This window comes from Chiloscyllium plagiosum, unplaced genomic scaffold (genome assembly GCF_037043375.1).
Source record: "Chiloscyllium plagiosum isolate Xiang-an unplaced genomic scaffold, Cpla_swu_hap1 HiC_scaffold_7, whole genome shotgun sequence".
Classification (NCBI taxonomy): Eukaryota; Metazoa; Chordata; class Chondrichthyes; order Orectolobiformes; family Hemiscylliidae; genus Chiloscyllium; species Chiloscyllium plagiosum.
Window position 1 is genome coordinate 13,514,148 of NW_028270145.1, and position 26,359 is coordinate 13,540,506.

The following is a 26,359-nucleotide window of genomic DNA, read 5'->3' on the forward strand; positions in this document are numbered from 1 at the left end:
TTTTGTTTTGGATCCCACCTTAAGATTCTCACCACTGGCTCCTCTTTAAACTGCTGACTCTGCAACCTCTAACTCTCTGACAATCCGGCTGTCTCTCTCTCCTGAACTGCCAATCCAATCGCTTTACCAAATCTCAAACTCCATTCCTTGATCCTGTGCCCCCACATCGCCATCCTGACCCTCTGATCTCTGATTCTACGCCCAAACTCCAATCCTCTATTCTTCCAATCTGCTCCCCAACCTTCTGATCCCCCAGTCCATGTACTCCACTCACTCAAACGTTCCGATCTCCCACCCATCCCAGTCCCTGATCCTCTTCTAGCTTCCTTCCCATTCACTCTGAGGAATCCTATATTGACTGAGTTTGGAAGGATCCAATGTTGGAAGATTAGTCAGATAAATCACGGTAATACAGGTACATAAATTTTTTAGTCTGATTTGAGAAAAGGGGCTTTGAGGCTGATCAGAAGGTATGGGTGCAAGTTTGCCATATTGACATTAACATGCCTTGTTTTAAAATTGTCAAACTAAAATGTTTATAAGGTTACCCCAATAGTTTGTCCAGTTGCCAATGAAATTCGTACACACCATCATTGCACTGAGCCATTGCTTTTCAAGACAAACCTTAACAGCATAATTGCACAATCCAATATATCAATTGTCTGCTGCCCCCATTCCTAACCCCAACTGCCTTCAATGAATAATACACATTGTGGTTGTGTAATCATAAACTTTTATGTGCATGATTAACGTTGAATTCTTGAGAGGTATTCCTCAAATGTTGGTCATGGCAATGGCTCAAATATGGACTCAACTGTTTAGAATCAAATGGATATTCTTTATTTGCTTTATTTACTAGCTTCAGCACACGAGACTGAGAGAGACTGCTTCTGAAGAGAAAAACAAGCTTCTGGGCAATATGTCTTCTGTGCTGGAACCTGGAGGAAGATGCAAATCATTACAGAAGAACATAAGAACTAGGAGCAGGAATAGGACATCCTGCCCTTGTAGCCTGATCCGTCATTCAATAAGATCATGGCTGATCTTTTCATGGACTCAGCTCTCACTGTATCCCTTAATTCCTTTATTATTTTAAAAAAAAATCTACATTCACTTTAGAAGCATTTAGACAATAGACAATAGGTGCCCTTTGAGCCTGCACCACCATTCATTATGATCATGGCTGATCATCCTCAATCAGTATCCTGTTCCTGCCTTATCTCCATAACCCTTGATTCCACTATCCTTGAGAGCTCTATCCAACTCTTTCTTAAATGAATCCAGAGACTGGGCCTCCATTGCCTTCTGGGGCAGAGCATTCCACACACCCACCACTCTCTGGGTGAAGACGTTTCTCCTCATCTTTGTCCTAAATGGCCTACCCCTTATTTTTAAGCTGTGTCCTCTTGTTCGGGACTCACCCATCAGCGGAAACATTTACTGAAGGAGCGTCAACTACTACACCGGGCAGGGAATTCCATAGATTTACAATGCTTTGGGTGAAGAAGTTCCTTCTCCCTAATCTTGAGGCTATGCCCTCTTGTTCTAGTTTCACCCACTAGTGTAAACATCCTCTCTACTTCTATCTTATCTGTTCCCTTCATAATTTTATGTTTCGAGAAGTTCCCCCCTCATTCCTCTAAATTCCAATGAATATAATCCCAGTCTACTCAGTGTCGCCTCATAAGTCAACCCCCTCAACTCTGGAATGAACCTAGTAAACCTGCTTTGCACCCCCTCCAGTGCCAGTACATGCAAGTAAGGAGACCAAAACTGCATGCAGTATTCCAGGTGTGGTGTTACCAGCACGCTGTATAGCTGCAACATAACCTCCCTGTTTTTAAACTCCATCCTTTTCACAATGAAGGACAAAATTTCATTTGCCTTCCTAATTACTTGTACCTGCAGACCAACCCTCTGATTCATGCACAAGGACACCCCGGTCTCTCTGCATAGCAGCATGCTGCAACTTTTTACCATTCAAATAATAATCCTTTTTACTGTTACTCCTACCAAAATTGATGACTTCACATTTATTAACATTGTATTCCATCTGCCAGACTTTACCCACTCACTTAAAGAATCTATGTTCCTCTGCAAAGTTTCACAGTTCTCTGCACACTTTGCTCTGCCAGTCATCTTAGTGTCATCTGCAAACTTTGACACATTACACATGGTCCCCAATTCCAACTCATCTATGTAAATTGTGAATAATTGTGGTCCCAACACTGGTCCCTGAGACACACCACTATGTCTCAGGGACCAGTGTTGTATATTCAGCTCGTTACCATGTTGAACATTTAAATAATACTTGGATTCTGTTGCAAGGTTATAGCTAATATATTTCTGCTTTACTGGCAGTGGTAAAGTCAGTGCTTAGTTTTCAATTCTCAACCATTAGCTTGATGTGCAGTGCTAAATGCCTCTGATTGGCCAGCATTGTTGATCCTACCCAATATACTTTGTGTTGGCAATGCTCAAAGCCTTCAGATGAAGGCCCCAGCAAGTGGAAATTAGTAGACCCAAGAAATGCTTGGAGATTAAACTTAATAAGATATGACTTTTGTTCAGCATGCTGTGTTTCAGTTTAAAAAGTGCTGAGTGAATGTCTTTGTTACTTTGAATTTAAGGATCATAATTGGGATTTATATATTATCTCTAGATAGCAAGCTGTCATTAGTAGCATATTTATAGAAAAATAGGCCCCTCGGGCATTGAGGGGGAAATTAGGAGGGTTGACAGGTTAAGGGAGAAAATTTCAGTGTTGTAGGAGCTAGATAAATGCATGGGTGTTATGGTGGTGGTGTTCCTGGACTGATGCAAAGTAGGTCAAAATCTGAGGTATACAGGGCTTTGGGCAGGAAGAGAACTTTTAACATGGTGTTAGAACAGCGACTTTGAATAATGGTGATGGCTGAGTGGAACTTACTGTGGGACTGGGTGTAGGCAGGAGAGTTTTGCATGATCCAAAGTTTGGCGAAGGCAGGTGGTCAGCCAGGTGGTCATTAATTGAATGGAGTCAAAAAGTGTGGTGCTGGAAAAGCACAGCCAGCAGGCAGCATCCGAGGAGCAGTAGAATCGATGTTTCTGGCATAAGACCATCATTAAGAATGTGGAAGAGATTAGGGTTTCAGTGGTGGGGCATGTGATATGGAGCTAACAGGTAGGCACTGTATTTGGAGATAACATGGGATTAGAAACTCAAATCACTGGTAAATAGGATATAGAGCCTGACAATATTGAGATATCTAACCGAAGAGGAGGATGGAATAGATAAACTGAGTGGAGTTTGACCTGTGGGCTAATTGTGTAACCATTTTGTTTGACCAATATACAAATAAGGTAAAAACAACGACTGCAGTTGCTGGAAACCAGAGTCTAGATTAGAGAGGTGCTGGAAAAGCACAGCAGTTCAGGCAGCATCCAAGGAGCAGTAAAATCGACACTTTGGGCAAAAGCCCTTCATCAGGAATACAGGCAGAGAGCCTGAAGGGTGGAGAGATAATATACAAATAAGGAAACTGCAGTTCATCCAACACTAGTTTATGGCATGTAGTGGAAAAGTGAAATTTTAGAATGAATGTAGGGCATAATCCTGAGTGTACAGTTCCGCTTTAACTGACTATTCCTTACAAGCATTTCCAGTGACTGAACTTGCTGAATGGTATAAATACAATTGCCTCATTTTAGTTCTGTGTGAAAGCATCGTACTTAATTTGGCAGAAATTTGTAAAGTTAGCTGCAGCAGTTTCTGTTAATTTTGAGTGTTTCATTTTTGTAGTAATGTAGGGGCTGCAATAATGCTGAAAGAAGTTCTGTATTTATTTGAATGCTATTCATCAAGTGAAGCAAATTGCTAGGAAATTAAATGCTCAACAGCCATAATGCAATTCAATTGAGTCTCTGTTTCCGTTCACCTGATTTGCATACAAATGTACACTAGCATTTGTTCAATTGCTTCTAACAACTGGTGTTTTTATGTAGCATTTCAGACTTGTATAATGGTTTCAGAATTAAAACTGTTTTACTTTTTTGCATGGTTTTATCAGCAGAAAGTCTTGAACCAGATTGAAAACTTAAGTGTGGCTATAAACAACATTCTGTGTCAGGACTGGTCATGAAATGAATACAGTTGTTTATATATAATGAGACTTATCCTTTGGACTTTTTTCGAATAGACTTATAAAGATATTTTTATCCTTCCAAATGCCAAATCTTTGAAGGCACTTACTCAATGTAAGCAGAAAAAAACAGTAATCAAACCAAGATGAAATTATTAAATGTTCCGAGCTCGGCAGTATTCAGAAAATATTAAAAAATAGGAAATGAGGAGGGGTGGCATCATTGGTTAAGGAGTTCTTTGGATTGATGGAAGAACAGGATGTCGGAGGTTCTAAGCACACAATCAATTTGGTGAGAACTAAGGATCAAAATGGTACAATTGCATTGCTAGGTGTAGATAACCAACTAGCGGAAAGGGTGTGGAAGAAGGAATCTGAAGGGAAGTTGGAGATGCCAACATTGTAGTGTAGTTACAATGGGGGGACTTAAATATCAGTGTTTAGTCATTTATGCACAAGGAAGTGAAGGGCAAGTGCTCCTTGATTGAATGCAGGAGAGCTTCCTATCGCAGTATGTTTTCAATCCAACAAGGATCCACTGTTGCACCTGGTTCTTAGAAATGGCATGAATAAAGTGTCAGGCAGTGAGCATTTAGGAGTCATTGCTCATTGTCTTGTAAGGTTTAAGATGATTTTGGAAAATGACATGGAACATGCCAGAGTGAGGAAAATCAGGTAGCAGAAAGCAGATTCTGCAAGAACAGAGCTAGCCAGTAATGAGAGAAACAAGAGGTGAGCAGGAAAAACAGTAACTGAACATTGGGCTACGTTTAAAGGAGAGATGATTCGGGTACAGGCAATGCCCTATCTTTCCCATTTGAAGGAGTACACAAACAAATCCAGTTCCCTGAATCACAAAGGAGGTGGAAATTAAGATAAAGAAGAAAAGGTGTGCTCATGACAAGTGTCGGGTAATAAATGAAATTGAGAATCAACAGGAATATTGAAGGTTGAGAGCAGAGAAAAAAAGCCAAGAGAAATTATGAGAAAAGACAGGCAGCCAAGATGGAGGTGTTTGAAAGTCTTCCAAGGGCATATGAACAGTAAATGGTGGCAAAAGTAGTCAGAGGGCTGGTTAGGTACCAAATTGGGATTTATACCTGGATGAGGGGCCACAGCTGAGGTGTTAAATTAGTTATTGCATCTCTTTACTGAAGGCAGAAATGCTACCCAGGCTATGGTGGCAGAAGCAAGAACTCAGTCAAAAGAAGGGGTCTAAATTGTAGTGTACAAGTGTTGAATTGGCTACACACAGACCTGAGAAAATTTATCGGTCATGGAATGAAAGAGTCAGTAGCAACATGGTTGCAAAATTAATTGAATGATAGGAAACGGTGGAACAATCAATGGATATTTTTCAGGCTAGAGGAGGATTTGTGGTGGAGTTCCCCAGGGATCAATATTAGGATCTTGATTTTTTTTCTGATGTAGATTAACAATCTAGATCATTATGTATAGGGGGTCAATTTCAAATTTTGTAGACGCAAGACTTAGAATAGTTGTAAACTGAGGCGAACAGTATAGGACTCCTGATGTAAATACAGGTTGATTGAATGAGCAGATATGTGGCAAATAAATTTCAGAGTATGAAGTTATGCATTTTGGTACGAAGAACTTTGAAAGACAATATAAAATAAGGATGTAATTCTAAAGGGGAATGCAGGAGTAGAAGGACCAAATGCATATGTGCACAGATCATTGAAAGTGGCAGGACAAGTGGGGAGACCAATTAATAAAGCATACAGTATCTGCAGCTTTATTAACAGGGGGATATAATACAAGAGCAAAGGTATTGATGAACTTTAATAAGACATCTGTTAGATCTCACCTGGAGAATTGCGTACATTTCTAAGTTCCACTTTTTTTAAAAAAAAGGGTATGCAGGCATTGGAGAAAATGCAGAGGCAGTTAACAAGAATGATTCCAAGGATAAGGATTTTCAATTATGAGGGTAGATTGAAGAGTTTAGGTGGATTGTTCTCTTTGGCGAGAAGAAGGTCATAAACAGATCTAATAGAGGTTTTCAAAATCATGAGAGGAGATAGGAAGAAATGCTCCCTGCTCATAAATGGGAAAAAGCACAAGAGGGCATAGATTTAAAATGATTTGCAAGGGTGAAGTGATGAATAACATTTTCACTGAGCAGATAGTTAGCATATAGAATGAATTGCCTGGAAATGTGATGGACGTGGGTTCATCAAGGTATTCAAGAGAGAATTGAAAGATTATTTGAATAAAAATAATGTGCAAGATTGAGGAAAAGCAGAAAATTGACACCAAGTAATTTGATGAATGGCTTCCTTCTGCGCCCAACACTCTTTATTTCTGTGAAATTTGTTGGAAAATGTTCAAAGTAATTTTAAAATCAATTTTAAAACTGTTGTAAAAGTGAGTTTTTCTTGACTGAATCGGAAGAACATTTGTTGCCAAAATACAACGTCAGTAAGATGTGCACCTGGAACTGAAGCTGATGCCTAAAAATTTATTTCTATGTATATTAAGTTTCATGAATGGATGGACAAGAAAAATAAGGCGTAAATGGGAGGGAAAGTTCTCACACTTTTTTTTTTAAAAACAAACCTCATTAATTCATTTATAAGAATTATTTTCTGATTTCTCTCAGGCATGGAGCCATGGGTTCACATAAGGTGGTTATGCTGCTTCCAATTTTAGTTGAGGTTTTCTTATGTTTAGCAGAACATTGTTCTATGTTCTGGCTGTAATCAAGCTTTAGATTTTTGAGCTGTTTAAAGATTGTTTTCCTTTGGAACTTTAGAATTTACATTGTTTTTTTAAAATCTATTTGTTCATGGGATGTGGACATTACTGGCCAGGCTAGTAATTGTGGCCTCTCCTTAACTGCCCTGAGAGCTGTTGAGGATCAACCACATTGTTTTGGATCTGGAGTCGCATGCCGGCCACACAGTAAGGATGGCAAATTACCTTCTCTGAAGGACATCAGTAAACTGATGGTTTCATTGTCATCATTAGACTCTTAATCCCAGATTTTTTTTGTTCCTCTTAAATTCAAATTCCACCATCTACCAAACATATGGTGGATTTTTGGTGATTTAGGTAACTTAAGTGTAATAAAGATTTGTTGGAGATAGTGAAGGCTGCAGGTGCTGGAAAGTCAATTGATAATTTGTGGTGCTGGAAAAAGCACAGCAGGTCAAGCAGCATCAGGAAGAGCAGGAGATTCTTCTCTTTCAGCTCTGGGAAGCTAAAATGCAGTACCACATAAACTAAACTGAATTTCAAAACTAGTGGAAGTGCCGGTGTTTGATTAGAGTGAGCAAGGTCAGAAGTCTAATGACATCAGGTTATAGTCCACCAGGTTTATTTGAAATCTGAAGCTTTCGGAGCACTGCTCCTTCGTCAGGTGAAGTAACTGAAAAATGGTAAATAATTTTGGATGTTAAAAATCCGTTACAGAGCAAAGAAGACCATTTGCAGAGCAAGTGATATAAAACTAATGATGATGACTCTGGTATAGCTGAAGACATGGGCCTATTGCTGAGTGCATTGGATCATCTCTATGTGGAATATGTACAGTCCGAAGCTAGATTTTACTGGGGTGGACGAATAGCATCAGCTGTTTATTGTGCTTAGTCATGCCCAATGACTTCTTATAGAATTTTGCACTGAAATGTGTGGCAAGTTAGAGGGCCATCATAGTATAGTGCCTTCAACAGGAGATATTGTAAATATGGTAAGTAATCAATCCCTGATTGGTCTGTTTCAAGAATTGTTGATGAGGAAACCTGAAGTTTTATCTAGAAAGTCATTTGGCATATTGAATTCTCTGTCAAATCTAGTATAGAAACAATTCAAGATGGGAAGAAACATATAATTAAGAGAAAGAGGAGAAAGAGACAAAGGACAAGTAAAAGAAAATGTTATCTACAGATTTTAATTGTGGAATGAAACCACACACACAATTCATTTTCAGTACCAGATGGGTTATTTGGCAATAATAAAGATGTTGTTTAAAGGGTCCTTACACTAGATTTTATAAACTCCAACAATTTCCAGCATGTTTAGTTCCCACCATTGGCCAGATTTCTGACTCTCACTGTACATGTAATTGTCAGGTGTTGCTGTTTAATTTCCATGGAAGCGATGGGAAAATCTTATCCTGATCCATTATGTTTACAGTGAAAATCCGGCCAGTATTTAAAGTGAGCTACTTTCATTAGAATGAGGAAAGTACAATAAGCTAAATTGAAGTGATTTGCGGTGGAAAATTCACCAGGACCAGGTTAAGTTGTCATTGTGTACCACAGGAGTAGCTAAAGTTGTTATTGATGTCATAATAAATATCCTCACTGGTTCATTGGCAACTAACAAAATGTTCCATCTGCCATTATCCAGACTTGCCAGGTTGTAATTTTAGTAAGCGTTTAGACTTCAATCTCAGTCGTGAAGAACTTAGTGAAAACTATCATTAGAGATGATAGAGGTACTCCCAAAAAAAAGTCCAGTTTTCATAAAAATTCTCAGGCTGGTCGATCATCACTAATGTTTATGGAATTTTGCCAAGCATTGGGACAGCTGTTATACAAGCAATAACCTAACATGGTCACGCTCATTGATTCATACCTTACAGTCAAGATCTCCGCATCCTGTAACAATATCCCTGGGTATGTATGCACTGGCAAGGCAGGCCCACCAGTATTAGCAGCATCTTGAGATACAATCAGGAGGGAGTGGGCTTGCAAATGGGCTCTCATTGACTCTAGACTCCATGATGTCTTTAAACTGCAGGCTAAATATGGGCAAAGAATATTCCTGATCACCACATCTAGTCTTGGCCACTGGCCAATTAATTGATGCTCATTATTGTATCATACTACTTGGAAATAGCATTGAGGTCAGCAAGGGAGCAAGATGAACTGAATGGGGAAACATCAATGCAGAACATCAAAAGAAGCTTGTAGAACCAAAGCTGACAAAATTGAGTCCCAATGGTAAACATCAGTCTGGATGTGTGACAACTGATCAGAAGCATGAAGAGAAACATTTACTGCCTTTACTAATCTACCTGTTGTACAGTGACAGTGTTTTTGGATTAGCCTTTAATGATGAAGTCCTGCCCTCGTGCTGCACACACCGTACTACATGCGATAGACTGAGAAATGATAAAAACTAAGCATTCATGAGATGACTCTGCCTTTACTGCTCACTGGAGAAGTGGATTTTATAGATAGTGGCCCTCTGGGGGAGAGAGAAAATCATTCTTGTCCCTGTCTTAAATGAGAAACCTCTAGTGTTTGAGCTGCTTCCCCCGTGCTACACTCATGAGGGGAAACACTCAGCATCTGCTCTGTCAAACCAGTTTCAATATGATCACCTCTCATTCTTCTAAGCTCCAATGAGTATAGGCTCAACCTTTCCTTTAAAATAAACCTTTCATCCCAAGAATTGGTCTGCGGTACCTTTTGTGAACTGCTTTCAGTGCATGTATGATCCTTAAGTTAGTTGACTAAGATTACACACAATACTATGCAGTCTCACCAGTGCTCTGTACAGTTGCATATCTTTATCTTTATAAACCTTACAGTAAAGGCCAACAATCTATCTTTGCATGTTGATACTTTGTGACATATGTACAAGGCGGGAATACATTTCTCTATTGCAGTGTTTCTCCATTTAAATAAAATTCTACTATTCTATTCCCACCTCTGTTTCCTACATTCTGCTCCATCTCTCTTTCAAATCTAATCACCTACCTTATCAATATCTCTTTGTGGAATCCTCACAACTTGCTCCATATCGTGAGCAAGGCAGTGAGTCCTTTATTTTCAAATTGATAATATGGATTGTAAATAGCTGAGGCAGTAGCACTGATCCCTATGCCATTGCACTACTTAGGTTATTTTCAGGACAATAAATTATATTTGTCCTAATCCTTCATTTCTTATTCTTTTTCTTTCATGTTACCTCAAAGAAGGCTAGGATTTATCACATCTGATCATCCTTTTGAAATTCAAGTTGGTTACTTGCAACTATTTTCTCTCTTTGCATAGGTGGCAATTTCAACGGTAATTAAAGACTGTACACTGATGTCAAAGTAAGTGGTATATAATTATTTGAATTAGCGCTGTCTCCCTTTTTTGAGCAAAAGCATAGGCCATTCTTCTGTCCTCTGGCATATATTCACAGTCAGTACAGCTTTGAAATATCTCAAGGGCTCTGATAATTTCCTCCCCCTTGTCTCCCAGGATTATTTAATGCATCCTGCCAAGTTCTGATGCTTTTGTTTTACATTAACCCACGGGGTTCCGGACATTTTGTTAAGAAGAACTTTCCACTCTGAGAGATTTACAACCCATCAATACTCCCACTGTTTCTTCTTTGAATAAGAACTGTAATTTCACATGGAATGAGCATACTCTATTTTCACAATGTATTTGATCAAAATGAAACAAACATAATAGTTTTAATTCTGAGAATAAAAGGTTTGCAGGGTCAGAACCCAGAAATGTCCTGAAAAGCCAATCTTAGAGGGGTAAGTACTAAAACAGTACAAAAAAAAAGGTTTTAAAAACGTAAATAAAATGCCCTCAATTATAAATAGTTTAAGGAGTTGTTGCCAAATCCATGTTTTGGCAGGGGAAAGAGAGAGCATAATAACATTAGACCTGCTCCATTAGTTAATAAGATCATGCTGACTCTGAACATCCATTCCACTTTCCTGCCTGATCTCCATAATCACTTGATTTCCATGGACTCCACAATCTGTTGATTGCAGCGTTGGAATATACTCCAGTATAGTCCTCAGAGGCACAACCCTCCAGGTTCACAATCCACTGAAGAAAGAAAATTCTGCTTGGCTCCATTTGAAATGACTGACCCTTTGCCTGAGGCTGAGACCATTCAATCTATGTTCTCCAGCTATTCTCTCTGTCTTCCTGGCTACGAGTCTAGACCTGCACACAATATTGAAGTTGTGGTCTCTGCAAAACACTACACAGTTGGAATAAGATACCTTTACACTTTTATACAAATCCCTCAAAATCAAGCCTCCATGCTTTCCTTAGTTGCTTTCTGTACCTCATGCTAAAAATGTACCTTGTACAAGGACATGGAGTCATACAGCATAGAAACAGACCCTTCAGTCCAACGTCTCTGCACTGACCAGACCTCCCAATCTGACCCAGTCCAATTTATTTGTATTTGCCCCATATCCCTCTAAGTCCTTCCTATTCATGTTCCAAAAGCTTTTTAACTGTTGTAATTGTACTCTCCTCAACCAAGTCTTCAGTTAGCTCATTCCATACCTGCACCACCCTCTCCGTGAAAAAGTCCCTTTTAAATCTTTCCCCCCTCCTTAAACCTATGCTCTCTAATTTTGGACTCCCCCATCCTAGGAAAAAGACCTATCCCTACAAGACCTATTCAGCCTCTCCCTACAACTCAACTGCACCAGACCCAGCAACATTCTTGTAAATCTTTTCACTGAATCCCTACAGTGTGGAAACAGGCCCTTCAGCCCAACAAGTCCACATGAACCCTCTGAAGAGCAACACACTCAGACCCACTCCCCCGCCCTATTACTTCACATTTACCCCTGACTAATGCACCTAACCTACACATCCCTGAATACTATGGGGAATTTAGCATTGCCAATTCACCTAACCTGCTCATCTTTGATTGTGGGAGGAAACCGAAGCACCTGGAAGAAACCCACACAGACACTGGGAGAATGTGCAAACTCCACACAGACAGTCGCCCTAGGCTGGAATCAAACCCAGGTCCCTGGCACTGTGAGGCAGCAGTGCTAACCACTGAGCCACCACCCTTCTCTGCATCCTCTCAGGTTTAACAACGTCTTTCCTATTGAAGGCCAACAAGAATTGTAAGCAGTATTCTAAACGTGGCCTCACTAGCCTCACTTGTTAAACATGATTTCCATTTCATAAAATAATTGCTGACTCCATCCTAAATGCTCTATTATTACTTGCTTAATAATGGATTCCGGAATTTTCCAAATGACAGATACTATGCTAATTGGCCTACAATTATCAATTTTCCTTTCCCCTCTTACTAACAATAGCAGGGCTATGTTTAATACCTTCCAATTAGCCAACTCAATGGAATATTGCCGGACAGTATAGTGAACTGAAGATTAAGTGTCTCAACTGTTTGATAATTTTTTAAAAAAGTTAAATTAACTTCAGTATCCAACTCGTCGTTTCTTCTAGCCGAACAGTGAATTAGCTAGCTAGTTAGAACCAGTGTCTAAGCCAGCAGAGCCTGAAATTAGATTGTGGGTACTTCAGCCAGTATAAATAAAGGAGGTTTTTGCTCACTAACAGAGAAAGTAGCACAGAGACCAGTTTGACATAGTACTGAATTGGAAATGTGAGTGAGGGCATTCAAGATGTGGGGGAAAAAGATACTATATTGGTCTTCTACAAAACATCTCCAAGAGGAAGTGAAAGCCAACAAGACCTGAGAACAGAAGCAGTAACTAGATTAGTAGGCCAGTGAGTCTTGAGCCTCCTATCTTTCTCCAAAGATTATCTTTCTCCTATCTGTCTCCAAGTGTTACCAGATATTAGTATGGTATTCTTACAGTCTAACTTGTTGATTGTAAGTACTTGTTTTTATTGAGCAGTATTTCTAAATTTGCAACCATAGTTAGTAGAACAAAATACAAAAGAAAAGGCAGGTCAATTGTGTTCTAGCTGTCTCATTTGGGAGCTGATGGACACCAATGTAATCTGCAGCAATTATGCCTGCAGTTAATGTCAACAACTCAAGAAACATTGACTCAGAGTTGATAAACTGAAGTCTGAGCAGCGAAGTATCAGGGAATTACGAGACAGTCAAAGCCCTTTATGTTAGGTACATCAGATTTACTCCATGGTTAGGGACAGGAGCATGTGACTTTGTATGAAGCCACCGTGGGGATTTAGAAAGTATCACTAAAGGAACCTTGGCATTGCACTTCAACAATTTTGAGGTTCTTTCCATTTGTGTGGAAAGGGCAGCGGTTACAGGGATGATCAAAGTGATGATAGGGATGATGAGCAAAGTGATGACAGTACTGTGGTACACCAGGCCTTAAAATAGAGGAAAAGTAAACAGGAATGTAGTAGTAGCAGAAGATTACATACTTAGGATAGATGCTGATCTTTGCAGCGCACAAGAAGAATTCCAAATGCTGTATTGTCTGACCGTTGCAAGGATTAAGAACAGGAAGGGACAAAGCCTACAATCATAAGCACATGAGCAAATAGGAGCAGAATAGCAAAACATATTAAAACTATAAAATTAGATTCCCTACAGTGTGGAAACAGGCCCTTCAGCCCAACAAGTCCACACTGACCGTCCGAAGAGCAACCCACCCAGACCCATTTCCCTCTGACTGATGCACCTAACACTATGGGCAATTTAGCATTGCCAATTCACCTGACCTGCACACCTTTGGACTGTGGGAGGAAACCGGAGCACCCGGAAGAAATTCACGCAGACACTGGGAGAATGTGCAAACTCCACACAGACAGTTGAAGCTAGAATCAAAACTGGGATCCTGGTGCTGTGAAGCAGCAGTGCTAACCACTGAGCCACTGGGCTGCCCAGTATTAAAGGCACTTTCTCTCAATGCAATATTTTTTAAAAAATGAATGAATTCATAGCACAAATATAGAATTAAATGTATTGATATAACCATGAAAGAAACATGATTGCAAATGCCCAAGGCAGGGATTGACATTTAAGGATATTTGACATTTGGAAATGGAGGTGGAGTAGCTCTGTTAACAAAAGATGATGTCAACATAGGCTTGAGAAATTATCTTGGCTCAGAAAAGCAAGTAGTAATATCAATTTTGGTGTACATAAAGAATGGCAAATGAAATAAATCACTATTGAGAGTGGTTTATTGGTCCCTTTTTAACAATAGATAAACAGTAAACAGAATATAAATCAAGAAATATCATGGGTGATTTTAATCTTACATTAAGCTGTTCAAGCTGTCAATGAAAGCTTTGAGGATGCATTTATAGAATGTAAACAGGATTGTTTTGTGGAATAATAGAGTCTGGGAGCATCAGGGTCAAGGTTATTTTAGATCCAGTAATATATAATGTGACAGGACTAAATAATATTTTAATGTATCTTCTAGGTGAGAGCAATAACGGCACGATAAAATTTCAGCTTGGCGGTGAGAAATGTCTAAAACCAATTTATTAAACTAAGGAGATAGTGCTGTAATGATAATGTCACTGGGCTAGTAATCCAGAACATGGTTAATATTTTGGGTGCAGGGATTCAAGTCCCGCAATAGCAGGCAGAATTTCAGAATTGAAAGTTAGTTTCCATTATTTGTTTCTATCTAGTCTCTTCAATCAGGTAGAGTCAAATTGTTTATCAAATATAAATTTTGGATAAATTCATTTGAGTTCTTTAACAAAAGTGTGGATAAAGGGAAAAAAGGCTTCTTGATGTATTCCTTCCCAATTGAATATAATTTTTGCAGTATGGCTGACAGTTATGTCCTGGTAGCTACATATATTAATTCACAAGGCCCTGTTCTTTGCAGACAGAGCATATACATGCACTGTACTTGTTTCAACTTAACAAGTTAGGTGACAGCCATTTGCTGGTTTACTTGTAAATGTGGAGCTTTGACTAGTCAGTCAACCTGCCTGGTTTAAAATTTAACCAAAGCTTGGCAATTAATAAAATTCTCATGGCAACCTTTCTACCAACCAGAGTCCACTTGCTAACCAGTCAGCATTCTTCTTGCATATTATACATGTTGGTTTGCCATTTAAATTAGTATTCTTGTGTATTGTCCTGATGAGGTGCATGACGTAAAATTTTGACAAAATATCTTTATCAGCAATATATTTTTTTTTCCTTGGGTGTTAATCAAATATCTTGAATGTCTTCTATAGCTGTCTACTGTCTCAGCCTTCAACATATTTTTCCAAACCCTTTGTCAATGCAGCCATCATTTCCTTGTAATCACCTTTATTTAATTTAAAGATTCTGACTTCACACCCTTTTTAAATTAAGCTGTTTGTCAATTTTTCCTGATTGAGTATTCACACCAATGCAACATCACCATAAAACCTGTTGTTTCTTCCTGCCACGCTTATCCTTCCCTGAAGTGCTACACTGTGGGTTTGATTCTTCCCTTTTAGGTTTACACATTTCTTATTAAACACCCTTCCTTTAGGCTTAAAGAAGGGTATAATACCCAATCTCTTATTTCTTCTATCTGTTCGAAGAAAGTGACCAAGAGAACTTAACACAGCCCTTTGTAAAAATGCTTGAACCATCTGGCTGTCTTTAAACTGAAACATGGAGGAAACAGACATTAGCTGGTTATAGTTATTACTCTCAAAGTGGAGGCTTAGTGCAGAACAGATTGTGGCATGCTAGATTTAGTATTCTCCATGTCTTGTCAGCTGTTTGAAGCCTAGTGGTATTAAGCAGAGGAAATCCCTGTTTTAAATGTTAATACATAGCCATCTGCTATTTGTAGCTGAGGTGTGAGATTTGGTCACGTGGCCAAAACTTCAAAATTCAAAGTGCAAATGTCTGTGTTACATCTGCACTGAAATGGGAGCAGAAGTCAGCAAATTAAACTGGAGGACTGGAACTGATGCTTGTCAATTGTTGGCTCTCGCAACATCAATCAAGATGCCTGAATGTTAAAAAGTGAGCTGACGGTCCTGACTTCATTGCCCGCTATATGAAAGGACAGAATGGCTTGCATTTGGCTTATAGGCCACTGTTGCACCAGGCAGGTCACAAATCATTCTCACAACTTATCAGTAAGTGTTTGTGTTGTAATGTAATGATTCTAAAACTTTATGGAATTGTCAATCAATGTGATCCCCAGGAACCTCACTATATGGCTTTATAGTCATAATCATGAATGTGATATTTTCCTGAAAGTGTTGTTTTACGATCTAAATTTGGCTTTATAATATAATTGCATTATGTAAATGAGATAAGGTTCAACTAGTAGCTTCTACTAATCTTGTCTCTATCCCTTTTTCATTAGTTGATCTTTGTTCCACCATTTTCTAAAGCTAAGCTGTATTCACACAGCCAGTTCTTATCGTATGTGCCAAGTGTCTCTTTTCTCTTGGAGCAGTTCTGAGCTTTCCACAAAGCTTACATCTGTCCAAGACTTGGATATTGCATTTTTATTTGCACATTCTATTCTGGTATTTGCATTCTTGGACAGTCTGTAGTAAAAACCTTTGACTGATGTGATCTTTATCAGTTTACCCTTATTTCCAACATCTGTCTGCTACCTGCTTCTATGATTTCTCTTGTCACTGTAATTTTATCAATATTACTTTGGCATTGCTTCTTCAAACTTGTTTTTATCTCACATTCCTTTTAAATTGGGGGAAAAAAAATAACCTGTTAATAGTGCCACAAATTATCTCTTGTTATCTGAAAATATTTCAGATCTGATTAAGTTAGTAATCACACAACACCAGATTATATTCCAACAGGTTTAATTGGAAGCACACTAGCTTTTGGAGCGGCGCTCCTTCATCAGGTGGTTGTGGAGCTCCACTATCACCTGATGAAGGAGCGGCGCTCCGAAAGCTAGTGTGCTTCCAATTAAACCTGTTGGTCTATAACCTGGTGTTGTGATTTTGAACTTTTGTACACCCAGTCCAACACTGACATCTCCAAATCAGATATGATTAGTTTTCTTTCTGACATAAATGTTACGATTATTGTAATTCAGAAGCCAATTTGTGCACTGCAAGATCTCTCAAATAGCAAGTGAGATAATTGAGCAGTTTTTTTGTGTTTAAGAGGAATATTGACCAGAATGAGAACTTGCTGCTCATCATGAAATTGTGCCATACACTTGTTTACTTTGATCTGAAGGCAAGACAAATCTCCTCTATTCTCCAACAAACTCATATCACAGCAATCCAAATTTAGAAGAACTACCCCCTGTATATCAAATACTTAGCACAGATTTAATTCTTAACCATGCAGTACTCTGTTCTGTGAATTGTGAAGTCTTTATGAATACTTAAGTGAAGGCTGAGACTTTCTCTGTCTTAATAATCTGCAAGTTTCTAACTGAACACTCCTGGTCTTCACAAGCTAACTATTTACCACAGAGTACCAATGCTCGTCCTGAACACTCCTTTCTAGAAGAGAAACTATATTTGCTTCTATCCCATGTCCAGTCTCCTCCAAAAACTGCCCTAGAAGCTTTCAGTCTCTGGGGTTTCTAAGAGAAAATCAGTCATTGACTTATTTAAACCAAAAGTAACCTAATGCCTTTCACTATTTACTTTACTTGCTTTAAACTCCAAAGTACCAACAATCTTTCTTACCTCAAGGATTCTGTAATTGCCTGATTTCAAACATGCACTGGATTAGTCACAGTTCTGGAAGGGAACTCTGACCTTGTTTAGTTTTAAACCCTTTACAGTAGTAACCACCACCCATATGCCACTAGTTTGAAGGGCAAACTCTTAGAAATGATCTTAAAATGTATTTGTGTGTAACTAACACATGCGCACACACACCTTTCATCAAAACATAATTGTTGTTTTGAAAAGGCAATCAAAGATGTTGACCCCATGATTATGAAGGAATTGTGATGCAGTTCCAAGGCAAGGTGATTTGTGATTAGAAGGAGAACTTGCCAATGGTGGTTGTGCACCGGCTGCCATTCTTATGATAGGGTGCATTGGTTTCAAAACTGTTGTTAAACGAACCTTGAGGAATATCCGAAATGCCAGTATGCAGCAACAATTGAAAGAAGGGATGTTTGAGGCGATAGGTGAAATGTTAATCAAGCAGGCTGCTTTGTCCTAGTAACATCAAGCTTCCTGAATGTTATTAGAGTTGCACCTGTATGTGGAAGTACAGAGCATTGTGCCATGCTCCTAACTTGTGCCTTGTTGCTGGACAGGCTTTGGGTATCAGGAGGTGCTGCAGAATTCCTAGCTTCTGATCAGTTCTTTGTGTACGTGGCTGCTCCAGTCATGAACGTAAGGACAGGATTAAGCCATTCAACCCATTGAACCTGGCCCACCATTCAAAGTGATCATGGCTGATAAAGCACAACAATGCCATTTTTGTTTACTCCATCTCCATGAACCTGTACGTCATTGGTAATCAGAAATTTGCCAATCTTGACCACAAACACAGACTAGCCTCTGTGGTAGAGAAGAATAAAGGTTCACAACTCTGAGTTACAAAAACAATGTCCTAATCTTGTACCCCCCAAAGTGCGCCCCCCCCCCCACACCCTGTTTTTAAATTGTGCCTCTTGCTCCTAGTCTCCCCATCAGGGGGAGCAGCTTACCCACATTTACCCCATTATCATCATCATGTCTTGTGCATGTTTCAATGGGATCACCTCATATTCTTCAAAACCCAGCATAGTATTGGCCCTGTTTGCCCAGTCTCACTTCATTGGATAAGCATCCCATCCTGGAATCAAGTCTGGTGAACCAGTTAAGTTTCTGGTCAGTAGTAAACACTGGGATGTTGATTTTGGGTGAATTCAGCAATGGTGATGCAGGTGAATGTAAAAAGGAGCTGGTGAGTTTCCCCCTTGTTGGTGATAATTTCCTGGCACTTTTGTGGTGCAGGTGTCACTTAATTGCCATCCCAAGCCTGGATGTTTTCCAGGTATTGTTGCATATAGGCATAGACTCCTTCAGTATGTGAAGGTTGTGACTGGCAGTGGATTCTACGCACTCATCAGTAAATGTCCCTAATTCTGAACTTGGGAAGGTCAAAGCAGGTCAAGAAGCATGGGCCTAGGACACCACCTTAGGAAACTCGATGGAAAATGGAGTTGAAAATAAATGTGGAAAATCTACATCGCTGCACCTGAAGTTATTACCATAGCATCATTAATGTACAATTTAACTCTATGGCATTAAAAGGATATCTACATATAATTTCAGTTTTGAAAATTCTTCATTTAACAATTAATTGCAATACTCTTTAACTTGAAATTCATCGTAATAAAAAAGGTAAGTTGTCAACTTTTGACAGATAGCAGGAGCAATATTCATTCATTGTACCCAAGGATACAAAAAGAAAAGATGGTGTAGCTATACTCATTTGTACTGCTAGAATGGAACATGTCCTTAAGGAGAAGAAAGGTAGAGGAGCAAATGTCCAGGAAAATCATTGTTTTCTTAAAATGACAGTAATTTGATGGCATTTTTCTGAGGATATTGAATTGCGTATTGAGGTATTCATTACTTTGTGAGATTAATCTTGTGCAGTTTCTGAAATAGTGGAGGCAGGGTGTTGTGCGAAAGTTCAGAGTTTCTGGTTAGAGGTATAAATGAAAGAGGTTTTGCATAGAATTTTTTAAACTTTGGAAAGTGTGTGATTTTAAGCTTTTCTGTCCTGCGCATTCCTTGGTAAGTAAATTTTTAATTACATTTTTCAGTATACTTAATACAGGATAGGTGGAAAGAAGCAATGTAAATAGTAGATTAGACAGATTCTACCATAAGATAATACTTGTTTGCACAAATCCTTCTAGGCCATCTTAATTTTTTTGCAATATAGTCCTCTCTGTTTAACATGAGATTTATGGCTATTTGCTAGTTCTATTTGAATGTTCTCAATACCTCCACCCTGTTCTTAATTGTTTTACAGATTAAATTTACATTGCCTTTTGTCTGCTTGAAATGTAACTTCTGAATTTATTTCTACAATTTTTAACATTTATTTTCATCCTAGGTATGAGTACAAGACTTGCACACTAGTTTGTTCAAGTCTATTGCTGCTACTTTGAAACTTACATTTTGTAGGGTAAAATATGCATATTGCTGTAGGATCAAATGCTGAATACGTTTGGCTAAAATGTAGATCGCTTGTGACATTTGACTCCATTATCGTTGAAATAACTGCACAGACGCCATGTCCCATCACCATGTCACCCTCTTATTTATTAGTACACAGGCTTGGAGTCCATGTTCAACTGAGGAGATTCTCTTGGTCAGCCAAGCTTTCCTGATTGGACCAGGTTAACAATATTGTAGTTAACAAGGTCAGCTTGGTCCCAATCCCTACAGTTATAAAATTATTTCATCCAATTTAGCCAAATTTTGCACCTGGTTTAAAAAAAAGTGTCTTACACAAGGTAAAGTGCAAATATTTGAATAATCTCTGTATATATTAATAGATCATTGAACAGTACAAGCCCTCAACCCTGATGTTGTGCTAACCTTTTATCCTAATCTAAGATCAAACTGATATACATACCCTTCATTTTACTATCATCCATGTGCTTATCCAAGAGTTGTTTAAATGTCCCTAACGTATCTGACTCTACTACTACTGCTGGCAGTGCATTCCACACTCCCATCACTCTGTGTAAAGAACCTACCTCTGACATCTCCCCTAGACCTTCGTCCAATCACTTTAAAATTATGTCCCCTCGTGATAGCCATTTCCATCATGGGAAAAAAGTCTCTCGCTATCCACTCTATCTTTGCCCCTCGTCATTTTGTGCACCTCTATCAAGTCACCTCTCACCCTTCTTTGCTCTAGCTTTCTTCGTAAGACCTTCGTAAGACACGTCCTCCAGTCCAGGTAGCATCCTGGTAAATCCCCTCTGCACCCTCTCTAAAGCTTCCTTCCAATAATGAGGCGACCAGAACTGAACACCATATTCCAAGTGTGGCCTAACCAGGGCTTTATAGAGTGCAGCATAACCTCGTGGCTCTTAAACTCAATTCCACTGCTCATGAAAGCCAACACGCCATACGCCTTCTTAACTACCCTATCAACCTGGGTGACAACTTTGAGGGATCAATGAATGTGGACATAAAGATCCTTCTGTTCCTCTACACTGCCAAGAATCCTGCCTTTAACCCTGTATTCTGCATTCAAATTCAACCTTCCAAAATGAATCCCTTTACACTTTCCCAGGTTGAACTTTATTTGCTGCTTCTCAGCCCAGCTCTGCATTCTGTCAATATCCCATTGCAATCTACAACAGCCTTCCACATTATCCACCACTCCTCCAACGTTTGTGTCATTGGCAAATTTACAAACCCATCCTTCCACTTCCTCATCCAAGTTGTTTATACAAATCACAGAGCAGAGGTCCCAGAACAGATCCCTGCAGACACCACTGGTCACAGAGCTCCAGACTGAATGCTTTTCATCTACTACCACCCTCTGTCTTCTATGGGCCAACCAACTTTGTATCCAGACAGCCAAATTTCCCTGTAACCCATGCTCCTTATTTTCTGAATCAGTCTACCGTGGGGAACCTTATCAAATGTCTTATTAAAATCGATATACACCACATCCACTGCTCTACCTTCTTCAATGTGTTTTATCACGTATTGATGATTGTAATGGCAGACATTCCAACTGATTAAAATATTTATTTATTTAATTATAATTTGTAACTAAGACACCAGCAAATACTAAATTGAAAACATTGTGAAGTTGAAAAGCAAAAGGTAGCTGAGAAAGATTACTGCATTGAACTGTGGTGTTTTATTCTTTTAAGTACTGTGTCACCTGTTGGTTTTATAAAAAAAAAATCAATGAAATAATAATCCTCATTATAGCATTGCAACATTAAGCTCATATAATGTTATTTAGCCATTTTGAACACATGTTTATGGGTTAACCAAACATTATCCACTGTGTTGAACCTACTATTAAAAAGAATATTCCATTACAATACTAATTTAATTGTGTTGGCATCATAGATTAATATGTGTATTGCACCAATATTTGATTTCTTCCTTAAAAAGTAAGTAAGGAAGAACAAATGGATCATTATAGCCCAGCTAATGGATCCTAGTTTTCCTCCCTGTCGCTTAGCTCAGTGTTGATAAAGTCAAATTGACAATTTTGGTCCACATGAGATGTGCCTCTCTGTTCTTACTGGTAGCAGAGAAGAACAGTGTGAGGAGTTTACAATTGGACATAAGCCTAAAACTATCCATTGTGGATTGGCTGCATGTTATAAGCACTGTTTAAGTTTTCATTCACTTGAAGTCAACAAAAAAAGAAATTGTATAATCCTCATCTGGTACTATTCTGCTTGCACTCAAACTGTAAATTGTCCCACATGAATCTTGCTGGAGGCTAAATTAGCGAAATATATTTTACTTGTTCTATGATACGCTTCCCCAATCTGCTGCTACTTATCCACTGCTTCTTCAAGTCTGTTGATTTCATTTTTTAACAAGATATTACTGAACAGGATTCGAAAGCAAAGCACCCTTGAACTTGACTTATTCTGCTAAGGGCTCATGAAACTAATTCACTTGGAGGTGAGGAAGAGATGAAGGAGGAGGGCATTGAATACAGCTCTTAGTTTAATTTGGGATCGAATTTGTTAGTAGGATAACAGTGTCACTGCTTCTCATGTTTGTGATATATAGAATAATAAATTAGAAGTGCTTATGATGGAGCAAAGTCATACTCTGAGACAAGGCAATTGATCTTCCTGAATCTGAGTTTTGCCATTTTGAGCCCTGCTTTTGTAATGTGTGAACAGGGTAGTGCCCTGAGAGGGGGGAAAACTCTTCCTTGTAAAATGCTTAAATTGCTAAAGGGATACTTTTGTACTTTACTTCAATTTATAGTTCCATTGTGGAATGTAACACTTCTTAAGTAATAAATCCAATTTATAGCTGCTGTAGTACTTTTTCCTCTTTGGAAATTTGATAGAGTCTGGATTTTAGAAAAAAATAAATATTTCTATTTTAAATATTTTGAAGTCCTTCTGCCAATTACATTATTTTAAATACTTCAAATTTTCACAGAGACGGTCCAGGTAAATTTGAGGTCGGGGTGGAAGGTGTTAGTAAAGTGGATGAACTGTTCAACCTCCTCGTGGGAGCACGAGGTAGCGCCGATACAGTCATGGATGTAGCGGAAGAAAAGGTTGCGGGGTGGTGCCAGTGTAGCCTCAAATTTATCTGGACCGTCTCCGACTCCTCCCTCCTCTTCCTAGACCTCTCCATTTCTATCTCGGGCAACCAAATCAACACGGACATTTACTATAAACTGACTGACTCCCACAGCTACCTAGATTACACCTCCTCCCACCCTGCCCCCTGTAAAAACGCCATCCCATATTCCCAAATCCTTTGCCTCCGCCGCCTCTGCTCCCAGGAGGACCAATTCCAATACCGAACAACCCAGATAGCCTCCTTCTTCAAAGACCGTAATTTCCCCTCAGACGTGGTTGACGATGCTCTCTACCGCATCTCATCCACTTCCCGCTCCTCCGCCCTCGAACCCCACCCCTCCAATCGCCATCAGGACAGAACCCCACTGGTCCTCACCGACCACCTCACTAACCTCCACATACATCGTATCATCCTTCGTCATTTCTGCCACCTCCAAACAGACCCCCCCCACCAAGGATATATTTCCCTCCCCTCCCCTATCAGCGTTCCGGAAAGACCACTCCCTCCGTGACTCCCTCGTCAGGTCCACACCCCCCACCAACCCAACCTCCATTCCCGGCACCTTCCCCTCCAACCACAAGAAATGCAAAACTTGTGCCCACACCTCCCCCCTCACTTCCCTCCAAGGCCCCAAGTGATCCTTCCATATCCGTCACAAATTCACCTGCACCTCCACACACATCATTTACTGCATCCGCTGCACCCGATGTGGCCTCCTATACATTGGGGAGACAGGTTGCTTACTTGCGGAACGTTTCAGAGAACACCTCTGGGACACCCGCACCAACCAACCCAACCGTCCCATGGCTGAACACTTTAATTCCCCCTCCCACTCCACCAAGGACATGCAGGTCCTTGGCCTTCTCCATCGTCAGACCATGGCAACACGACGCCTGGAGAAAGAGTGCCTCATCTTCCGCCTAGGAACCCTCAACCACAAGAGATGAATGCAGGTTTCTCCAGCTTCCTCATTTCCCCTCCCCCCACCTTGTCTCAGTCCCAATCCTCGGACTCAGCACCGCCTTCTTGACCATCAATCATCTTATCGACCTCTCCGCCCCCACCCCCTCTCCAGCCTATCACCCTCACCTTAACCTCCTTCCACCTATCGCATTCCCATTGCCTCTCCCCCAAGTCCCTCCTCCCTACCTTTTTATCTTAGCCTGCTTGGCACACCTTCCTCATTCCTGAAGAAGGGCTTATGCCCGAAACGTCGATTCTCCTGCTCCTTGGATGCTGCCTGACCTGCTGCACTTTTCCAGCAACACATTTTTCAGCTCTGATCTCCAGCATCTGCAGTCCTCACTTTCTCCTCCCTGATGCAAAGGATGGAAAAGTAATGGTCATTGGCCTACCCTTCAGACTATCTAATAGTGGAACAAAGTGGTGGAAGAAATATGTTGGCCAATCTGTGAAATAAGATCAATTGAATAATATGCATGGCTGACTTTAGTACTCACTCACTCTCAGTGGGGAAGAAATTAGTCTGAGTAAGTTTTAATGTGAGTTCACAAATTACCTAAAAAAGCAGTGGAGTTAGAGGGCTGGTTGGAGCAGTAGCAGTTGAAGTACCTTTTGAAAAGCTATAGTTTATAAATGCAACATCTAATCAGAATAGACATGGTTGACATATAATCTGTGACAGGTGGGAAGGTAGACCAATACTGGATCAACAAGTAGAATGGCCTGATTTCTGCAGCTGCTATGACGGGTTTTTTTAGGCCTTTTCAGCCTGTTGAGATACTATAAAGAGCCTTGTGTTTTGTTTTATTACCCCCCCCATTTTTGGTCACCTATTATTACACTTAAATTTGGGCACTTCTGGATACTTAATACCAAAAGCTCACTCAATCACATCATCCCATTTAGTTACCAGGGAACAGACATCCAAGGTGCAGGGCCACTCCTGGCCTAGATCATCCCTTGAAATGGTTTTGCTTATTTTCAAAAGACTTTATCTTTTTGTTTTAAATATGTTGATGTGTGAGGTCTTATCAGATGTGTGTGTGTGTGTGTGTACACAGGCACAGTGTTTCAGGGTTCTATGTTTGACTAGCTAACAACTTTTTTGTCAAACAAAATGACTGCTATTATTAAATCTGTTTACTCTTAATTGTATGAACAGAAGGAAGCATATTTTTAAATACTATATAAGACTTAAAAACCACCACCTTGTACAGTTGGGAAATGAAATGTAGTTTTATAGCTTGTACAAGGTTCTTATCTAGATTTGAGAAGCCCAATGAGAAGTTTAGTTCTGGATCTAGTAATGGAAAACACACCAGTACAAGCAAGAGAAGTAAGCATTGGGGACCGCCTAGGCCATCCTTAAGTCATAAAATTTAAAATAATTTCTCTACATGTGCTTTTCCCAAATACCAAATTGTAGTAGATATTCTTTTGAAGAGTAAGAATGGATCTAAAGAAGACTGAGGCTGGCAATATTTGGAAATATTTAAATCTGTAATTGGTCAAATTTAGAAGAAACTTTTTTCCTTCACAAGAAATAACACAGTGGAAGGATGAAATAAGATATATGGGCATAATCCAGAAAAAAATCCTTACTCCTAAGTAGGATGGAGGAACACAAAAACAAATATAAAAATCGTATGAAAGAAGAGTTAAAAACTGAGAAAGCACAAAGGTACTGCGCAATTATCAAAAGACCTAACAAAATAATGTGGGACATTTTTTAAAAAAAGAGGAAAAGAAAAATCAAGTTGGGGCAGGCTACAAACCATGCATTAGGTAACATAGATGGGTAATTGTTTTAAAAAATTCTCAAGGTCAGGTTCGTAGGAGAGTAGTCTGACACAGAACAAACGACCAAGAGGCGAGTCTGCTAGAATATGCTTCAGCTTTTTATTCCCCGCAGCGTCGCCACAACCAGGTCTCATACTTACAACGGGTCTGGCTTATACTCACTCTACATGTTACCGGAACTGGGAGCCGTCAGTTCTCGTAGAGCGGTTGCCAACAACCCACGCTCGGCGGTTAAACGTAACCCCGGAGCAGACTCACCGAACTGGAGACTTTTCCAGCTGATATACTCTTTTCCAGATATAAACATTCATGTGAACAGCAGAGCAAGGCTAAAAAACACATTCCATTCTGGTTACATACAGATAAGAAGATTCACACGGGGAGGTGTGTAATAAGATTCACACGGGACTAAGCAACACCTCCATTCCGGTTAGATTCACACATGTATTGGGACATAATTTTTAACCGTTTCACCACATTCCACTGCTTGGCCAATACATGTGTTACATTATGATTCACACATGTATTGGGACATAATTTTACACC

General features: G+C 39.6%; 1 protein-coding gene across 12 annotated transcripts in view; it reads left to right on the forward strand.

The window, feature by feature from the left end:
- The window catches only part of LOC122551329 (microtubule-associated protein 2), a 261,856-nt gene that overhangs the window by 36,742 nt on the left and 198,755 nt on the right, over positions 1 to 26,359 (forward strand). The window contains exon 1 of one of the 12 annotated variants that reach the window (XM_087988732.1): positions 10,175 to 10,194. The exons of the other annotated variants lie outside the window; for them this stretch is intronic. The gene's annotated coding sequence lies outside the window, so the exon portion shown is untranslated. Of the gene's footprint in view, positions 1 to 10,174; positions 10,195 to 26,359 lie in introns of those variants that run through there. 12 annotated transcript variants of the gene reach the window in all.